The sequence below is a fragment of the Anoplophora glabripennis genome, unplaced genomic scaffold (assembly GCF_000390285.2).
Source record: "Anoplophora glabripennis isolate ALB-LARVAE unplaced genomic scaffold, Agla_2.0 scaffold175, whole genome shotgun sequence".
NCBI lineage: Eukaryota > Metazoa > Arthropoda > Insecta > Coleoptera > Cerambycidae > Anoplophora > Anoplophora glabripennis.
The window spans coordinates 853,076-861,421 of record NW_019416926.1 but is presented as its reverse complement, the minus strand read 5'-3'; the positions used below and the strand labels follow the sequence as shown (position 1 = coordinate 861,421).

The window sequence follows — 8,346 nt, the reverse complement described above, 5'->3', positions numbered from 1 at the left end:
GAACAGATAAACTTTATTGTTTCAAATTGAAGCCCACTTATCTAGGCTAGTTGTTAATAAATGAATTTCCAAGGGCGCCGTCCCTGACTAATTTCAAACAGCACCCTGTATATATTTTCAAGTGGCTGAACAGAGGTTGATATTGCCTATTTTACAGTGTTTAAATAATTAAAATTGGTTCACAAGTAGAAGAGTAAAATTTTTGCATAATAAAAAATAATAATAGAGAAAAATAATTTTTACTTACAAATCAGGTGAAAAAATTTTATATTTTATAAGGGAAAAAATATGTTTTACCCCATTTATTACATTCTTGCAGCTACTGTCACAGGAAAATACTAGATTACCATAAACAGTGAAAAAAAAGGCCTTACCGCTCGGTGTCTGGGTAGCAACTACCTTTCATATTTTCCTTGTATAATAATTAACTATTATTAAAAATGAGAAATGAAACACATTTTTAAATTTCATCATATTTACTATCAACCATAATGATTATGACGTTTTTAATAATTACATATTTTCTCCTACTTTATTTAAATTTAGAATTAAACCCAACTTGTTTAAAATTGTAATATATTGCCATAATCATACATCCTGTCAAATTCTTTAATTTACAATTTCTTCTTAATTTGTGTTAAATTTGATTTTGGTTCTTTGTGTCTTCCTACATCTTCACAGTTCCCTTAGCTTACTATATATAAGACATGTATGGTGCTGATGTCCAGAATAAGAATTCAGTATCATATATTCACTTACTACTGACCTGAAATATATGTAATAATATTGAACAGTTGTCCAGGGTTTAGAAAATTAAGTATGTACTTCTTATTTGCTTCTCTTCTTGTTTTGTAGAGTTCTTATTAAAAATTGAATTATTTCCTTTATGTTCAACCAATTCTAATGAAGAATTTTTTGAGAGGCTATTTCTGAAAAAAATAAAAATACCTATACACCGTGTCCACCTAGTGCGCGTAAGTCCAATATCTAGGTTAATAAAACATATAACTTATTTTTTTTCTACAGAATTGCCTACTTTCCCAAGCTGCACAAATTGAAAATATATTTGCATATACAGGGTGTTCAATTTTTTCTGGGCAGGTACCAACTTAATTTTTTTTAATGGAAACCTATATTTTTATGGCATTATCGAATCTACGTGAAAAATTAACGGGACTTTGTGTTATGATCCCTATTAAAATATTGATAGTTTTCGAGATAATCGACTTTCCATTTTTTTTCTTATGTTTCGTCACTTCTAGTAGTTGACATAATTATGACTGTATGACAGCTAGAAATTATTTTTTTCAGGAACTGTAGAGTGAAGATGGATTGACCTGCGATATATAGGGGGCAAAAAAATCGTGCCAAACCTGATAATTTAAAATTTGAAAATCTCGACTCTTTTTCAAGTAGAACACCCTGTGTTTTATGATTTCATTAGATGCCTTTCTGTAGACCCTACAATTTTTTAATAGCTTACTTGAGCTGGAAATATCATAAAGATTGAATTAAATCAAATGCTCAAAATGAGAACCGCCACTGTCAATACAAGCATGTAATATTCTGCTCATCAACTGTCGCACACGTTCCAAAATTCCTGGAGTGTTGCGTATGACATTACAAGAATTTACAATTCTGTTTCTTAAATCATTTTCATCTACAACTGGCGTTGCATAAACAAGCGACTTCAGATGTCCCCAAAAGAAATAGTCCAGAGGATTTAGGTCTGGAGATCGTGCTGGCCACGGCTGAGGTCCTCCCCGACCTATCCATTGCTGAGCAAAAGTGTCATTAAGATGTTGGCGAGCAGCAAGACTGAAATGAGCAGGTGCCCCGTCGTGCATAAACCACATGTCATTTCTGGTTGCTAGTAGTACATCTTCTAACAGACCAGGCAATGTTTCAGCTAGAAACTGTCTGTAAGTCTCACCATTCAGTCGAGGAGGAAGAAAATGCGGTCCGATGACATGATCACCAATAACTCCGGCCCACACATTCACCGAAAACTGCTGCTGAAATCCACGTTCTCCAATAACATGGGGATTTTCATAGTTCCAAAAATGATTATTGTGGAAGTTTATGATGGCATCCCGTGAAAAAGTTGCCTCATCTGTGAACAGAATTTTAGACGTAAAGTTGGGATTCTGCGCAGTTTTTTGGAGAAACCATCGACAATAATCTAACCGTGCAGGAAAATCTCTTGGCAACAGTGGTTGCACGCGTTGAATGTGGTACGGATAAAGTAAATTTGTGTGCAAAACCCTCCAAACACTTTGATGACTTATGTTAAACTGTTCAGATAATCTTCGCGTACTACTTGACGGATTAGCTTCCACTTCTTGTAGGATTGCTTCTTCTAGTTGTGGTGTCATTATTGTTCTCGGTCTACCAATACGTTCAGCGTGAGCATTTAAAGATCCAGTTTCGCACAGTCTAGCATGGAGCCTTATGAAAGTTCTTTCTGATGGAAGTGGTCTATTGGGAAATCGTTCCTGGTAAATTCGACGGGCTTGTGCAGCATTTCCATCTGCTAGCCCATAAATGAAATGTATTTGAGCTTGTTCAACGTTATTCATAGTTAACTGCACACTAAAAGATAGTCAACTGACAGTATCTTGTCACTTTTAATGCCAAATATCATCGGAATTTTGTTATCACAGGAATTTTTGTATTCAACAAAAAAACATTTCTTTAAAATCTTTTTTAAGCAGATAAGGTAGGAGAATCGATTATTCTAGTCCAAAATGGCATACAGGGTAGCAGAAAAAAGTTGCGATGGATTAAAGAGGCCGAAATCGTTGCCGGTGGCGCCCTCAAAAAAATACACCTAAATTGACCACAGCTTTGAATTTGTCATTCCAAAAAACCCCCGTGTATGAAATTTCATTAAATTATTTCGAATCAGTCGAAAGATATTTAAGAAAATGCGATTTATTTTCCCAACTTTGACACCCTGTATCTCGGTAACGAAGCACTTGCGGACCGATGTTCATATGTACTTTTTTGCTTAAAATATGACAAGGAATCACCCCTTGAAATTAAAGTCATCACTTAAGATACACCCTGTATATCGCAGGTCAACTTTTGATACGTTTTTTGAAAGAGCCATCTTCACTCTACAGTTCCTGAAAAAAAAATAATTTCTAGCTGTCATACAATCATAATTATGTCAACTACTAGAAGTGACGAAACAAGAAAAAAAAATGAAAGTCGATTATCTCAAAAACTAGGTATCAATATTTTAATAGGGATCATAACACAAAGTCCCGTTAATTTTTCACGTAGAATTCGATAATGCCATAAAAAAATATAGGTTTCCATTAAAAAAAATTAAGCTGGTACTTCGTGAACTGAACACCCTGTATAATATGCAAATATATTTTCATTTTGTGCAGCTCAGGAAAGTAGGCAACTCTGTAGAAAAAAAATTAAGTTATATCTTTTATTAGCCTAGATATTGGACTTACGCGCACTAGGTGGACACGGTGTATAATTATAACGTTTATCTCAAAATGTGGCATAGTTGGGGACCTTTTTACTTAACTTTTCTCCTGAACGTGAATTTAATATACGAGTATTTAACTTTAACTAAAATCTAATATTTTAATTTAGATATCCAATAAGATTTCACTTTCTAGTTAAGTGCTTTTAAATAAATTGATAATGGCTCTGACAATATCTCATATTGGCTGTAACGGCCAATTATTATTTGGCATTAATATTTGGATCACTTTATACGTATGTATTTATAATTATTTCAAACAGCTATACGATTAAATCAAAAGTTCTTCCCCGAACAGATAAATATTAAAATCATTGAAAGAATATCTAAAACATTAATTTAAACATTGCAAATTCTGACTGATATCAGCAATAAGACAGTAACAATAGTAAAGTAAATTTTCAAGAGCATGAAATCTTAAAAACTAGAATGAAATAATCAGATAAGATCGTACATAAAAGCTTTTATTAAAAAAGACAGAAATAAGAGAATTAAAATTTAAAAAATGGATTATTTATAGTCATGGTACAATGACGGATATTAAAAAAATCTTAAAAAAGGTAAAAAATCTAAAATGAAGGTTTAAAAGTAACAGTATCTACAGGGTGTTAGAAGTTTAACTGCTTTAATTTTAACAGACGATAGAATACATTAAACTAAACAAAAAACCTAATATGACAGGGGTCCTAAACTCAACCATTTCCGAGAAAAGAATTATTAAAATTAAGGAATATTGTCATAACTGCGTGCATAAAATACCATAAATTACAATGTTTATCACTTTTTTGAATTTCTTTATGCTTGATTCTAAAAAATAATTAGGGTTGTAATAAATTTAAAATCCAAAACAAAAGTCATATCGAGCAATGTAACAATGGCGCGGCGCGTAACACGAGGTACTAAGCTGTCCACCAATACACAATTCAGTTGGTATCTGGAATTCGATCGTGACGGAGTGTTTGTTGCGTACCACTATTTCCTTTTCTTGAGGTGTTTCTCTTTGTTTTTTAAATACCTATGATTATTTGACAACATGAATCTTTGAGTACAATTATACATTCATGTTTAAAAAAACTTGTGTGCAAGTTCCTCATGGAAAAATAACAAGGGGTAGTTCATGTAAAGTTTGTTTCTTAGACACCCTGTTTTCGAGATACAGTGTGTTGAAGTTGTTATGGTTTTCCTTAATTATCTTTAAATCGGCTAAAGATAAAAATGTCAAAATTGGAAAACTATTTGGAAAGTGTAGTACATTGTGTAACGAGTGAGGAAAAGTTGCCAATAGCGCCACGTGGGCGCTATGACAACTTTTCCGAACGAGTTGCACATACTATTTTCTATCACAAGTGCGAGTCGTTATGGGGTGGTGGTGTTGGGGCAGCAAGGGGGGGAGGGGTTCGGAGGGGCGCAGCCCCCCGAGTCAAAAATAAAAATTTTTAATGAAAAATCATAAAAAAACACTGTTTAATTATAAAATGAATTTATGTCTCAACGGAGACTACAACAAAAATTATTAATGATTAATATACATTTTTATTTCAATACATATAAAGTTAAATATCTCACTCCTTTTTTCACCTAAAACTACAGTTATATTATTGGAGTTGGATATCGTTACATTATAGTTAGGAGGAACATTTTTGGTATTAAAAGTTTGATTTTCATTTGAAATATTAGAAGTTGGAACAGTATCTTGAAATACTGTTTCTTGTGAAGGAGATGCTTTAGAAGTTGTAGGACTAGGAAAAATGGAATTTGAAGAAGTAGAATTTGAAAGCATAGACAAAATAGACTGAACTGTAGAGGCAAGCCGGTGAAACCAACCGTCAGCCAAACCTCAGCCCTGCCAGCCTCGCGCTCTCAGTCGCTGTTAGACATTCGCTGTGTCAACATTGTTACTGTTTTATTAAATATATTGTTTTCCTTTATGCAATCATGGGACAGTGTATCGTTGACGATTGTAGTAGCAGATTTGATCGCAATAGTAATGAAATTTCATTCTTTAGGTAAGTAATAATATAAAAATATTTTATAACATTTCGACGGCGTCGCGCTGCATTCTCCATCTCACATGCACTTATTTCCAGTGTTGGCTTCATGTTTTTTAGTGCCCACGTTATTAACCGACGTAAATATACAGGCTGATATTATCAACCGGCTATTTACAATTAGTTTTTTGTCACAATTGGTGTTTATTTTCATGGTTGGATGGCTATTAAAAATAATTGTAAATATTGAACAAAAAATAAAAAAATAAAAATAAAAAATTGTATTATTTCCCCCATTTTCTTATGTTAGAATGTTGTGTTTCATGTGTCAGAACTTATTAGAGCTATTTGGGAAAAATATGTAGAGATATAAGAATAAATCACGAAACAAAAATATTTAACTCTCTAAAAGTTACAAAACGACATGTACTAAATAAAGTTACAATATTTAAAGGCCAATAAAGATTTTAAAGTATTGTTAGTATTAGACTACATATATGTTATTTTTTATCCAAATTTTAAAAATCTTAATAATAGCTTTAGCAATTTTAATGTTTATATTCGTATATTAAAAATATATGCCGTTACATTTTGCATTAGTTAAACTAATTTTATCATTATGTTTCAGAAAAATGACAATTTAAGAAATAGAAAAAATAATAATATATTTTCTTAATAGCTCCTATAAAAACGGTACACTCAAGCTACAGAAAAATAAAAGTGTGTATCATATGTATTAAAAAACTTTTTGAATGTGAACTTATTTAAAAAATATGAATAAGAACTTGTGAAGACTGTATGTGAAAAGTATATCGATGTGATAATAAATCATGAAGTTAAAATATTTAATTCAGTGAAATCTACTAAAAGACAAATATTAAATAAATTAGTATTACTTAATGGACAATAAATATATTTAAATTATTTTGTAGGTTTATTTAATATAAGCAAGACAAATTATATTATTTTCTGAATTACAAACTTGAAAAATAACTATTTGTCATAAGTATAAAAATATTGCCTTAATCCGAACCTGCTCAAAGTATGCGCGCTCAGATTACTTCACACACTCCACTTCCCCGCAATTTGGCTTCATCGGTTCCCGTGCTTTGGGATAGGAAACATACACTCTAGGTGCTCTGTGTTTAAAAGAGTAAAAAGCACTGAATTTTCTGTACAAATTTATTAAGATAATTTTGTGCATCTCAAAACATGCAAACAAGGCCTATATAACCTAATCATAGTTATGTATCGTTGTAAAGAATTATAAATAATTGTATATCGTTGTAAATAATTGTAAATAATCATATATAGTTGTAAATAGTAGTAAATAATAGTAATATATTAACCTTTATAGCTAAATACTGATTGTCTGGAGCTTCTTTTATAAAGCTTATCTCGTCTGGTCCCAAAACATTAGCTTTCTTAGCTGTAAATCCTTTTGAGTTTTTCTTCAAAAATTGTATCAGTGCAGCACAATCATATATATTAATATTATGCTTCATATGGATAACACTTCGCAACATCGAGTATGCTACCCAACAGGTTGATGGTTTATTGGTTTCTGCGTACCCTCATGAAATTATGCGATGACAACAGTCTCGAAAATATTTATTTTTAATACGTTTCCTTTCCATCCATTCCATGAACTTTTTATACGCTATTTCATATTTTGGCTTCGATTTTGTCGGCAACGCGTCTTCAATAACCTTCTTAGCTCTGTATTGCACCTCCAATGGTAAACTTTCATCGTCCGATGTATCGCTATCCGGTCAAACATATTATATGTTTGAGGTTAGCCACTGAATACAAGCATATTAGTTTTTGGGCATCCTTACTGTTTGTCAAGAGTATAATTTTGAATCTTAAATTCAATTACTTACTTTTGTGTCAATCTTGACAAATAAAAAAACCTGCGAACCTAACACTTGATAAATATGCGACTACTGCAGTACTGATAGCGACGTAGCGGTGTTGCTGTAAGTCCCATAGTAGTCCAGGCGGTATCTGTTTTAAAAAGGGTATACTTGGGTAAAACGCATATAATCGGAGATTTTTGCTTTAACGGCTTCTAAATAACATAAGAAATGATAATTTTTCTATGCAAATAAAAAAAACGTGGGCTTAATTGTTATTGCAAAAAAGTATAAAAAAATAGCAAAAAAATTAATTTTTTTCTTGGATTTCTCGTCGACAACTTAGCAACTATTCGTTTTAGACAAAAATTGAAGAAGAATAAAAGTTTTGTAATTAAATTTTGAACAAGATAGAGTTTGTTGCAATTCGAAAAAATAATTATTATTATTGCAAAAATCAGAAAAATCATTTAAAAAATTGCAAAAAATGCTAGTTTATTTGTCAATTTTTTTCAGACACTTGAATAATACCTAGGATCTTCATACTTTTCCCAATTAAACTTCTTAGTGTATAAAATCATCACACCAAATTCCATTCAATTCGGTTCGATAGTTTTTACATAATAATTGTTTAAATTTTTTATTTTTTTTTGAATTAAAAAAATTTCAAAATCAAATTTCTAAAAATCAGTAATCAGCCTTTGAATACTTGAAAATTTCACCACTAAAAGAAGAGGACTCAAGCTTTAAAATGCTTTTTGAAAAATTCAAATCGATTTTCGCAATTTTCACGCTTATAAACAATTGCAATAATTTAATGTTTTTTTCAATTTTTTTAAATTTTAAAATATGGTTTGAAAGTACTGGGAAAGATGAGTATTTAAAAAAAAACTGATGATCCGTTCATTATTTTCGAAGTTATAGCCCCTTAAAGTTAATCCTTATTTACAGCGAAACTATAAGGGTATAAGGGCTGTTTTTTGAACTGATAGGTTTG

The 8,346-nt window shown here is 31.4% G+C and overlaps 1 protein-coding gene across 3 annotated transcripts in view; it reads right to left on the bottom strand.

Moving 5' to 3' along the window:
• Nucleotides 1–590: 590 nt before the first annotated feature.
• The window catches only part of LOC108904790 (protein kinase C-binding protein NELL2-like), a 269,898-nt gene continuing 262,142 nt past the window's right edge, over nt 591–8,346 (bottom strand). For all 3 annotated transcript variants that reach the window (XM_018707465.1, XM_018707466.1, XM_018707467.1), the window contains one exon: nt 591–929. The gene's annotated coding sequence lies outside the window, so the exon portion shown is untranslated. The remainder of the gene's footprint in view (nt 930–8,346) is intronic.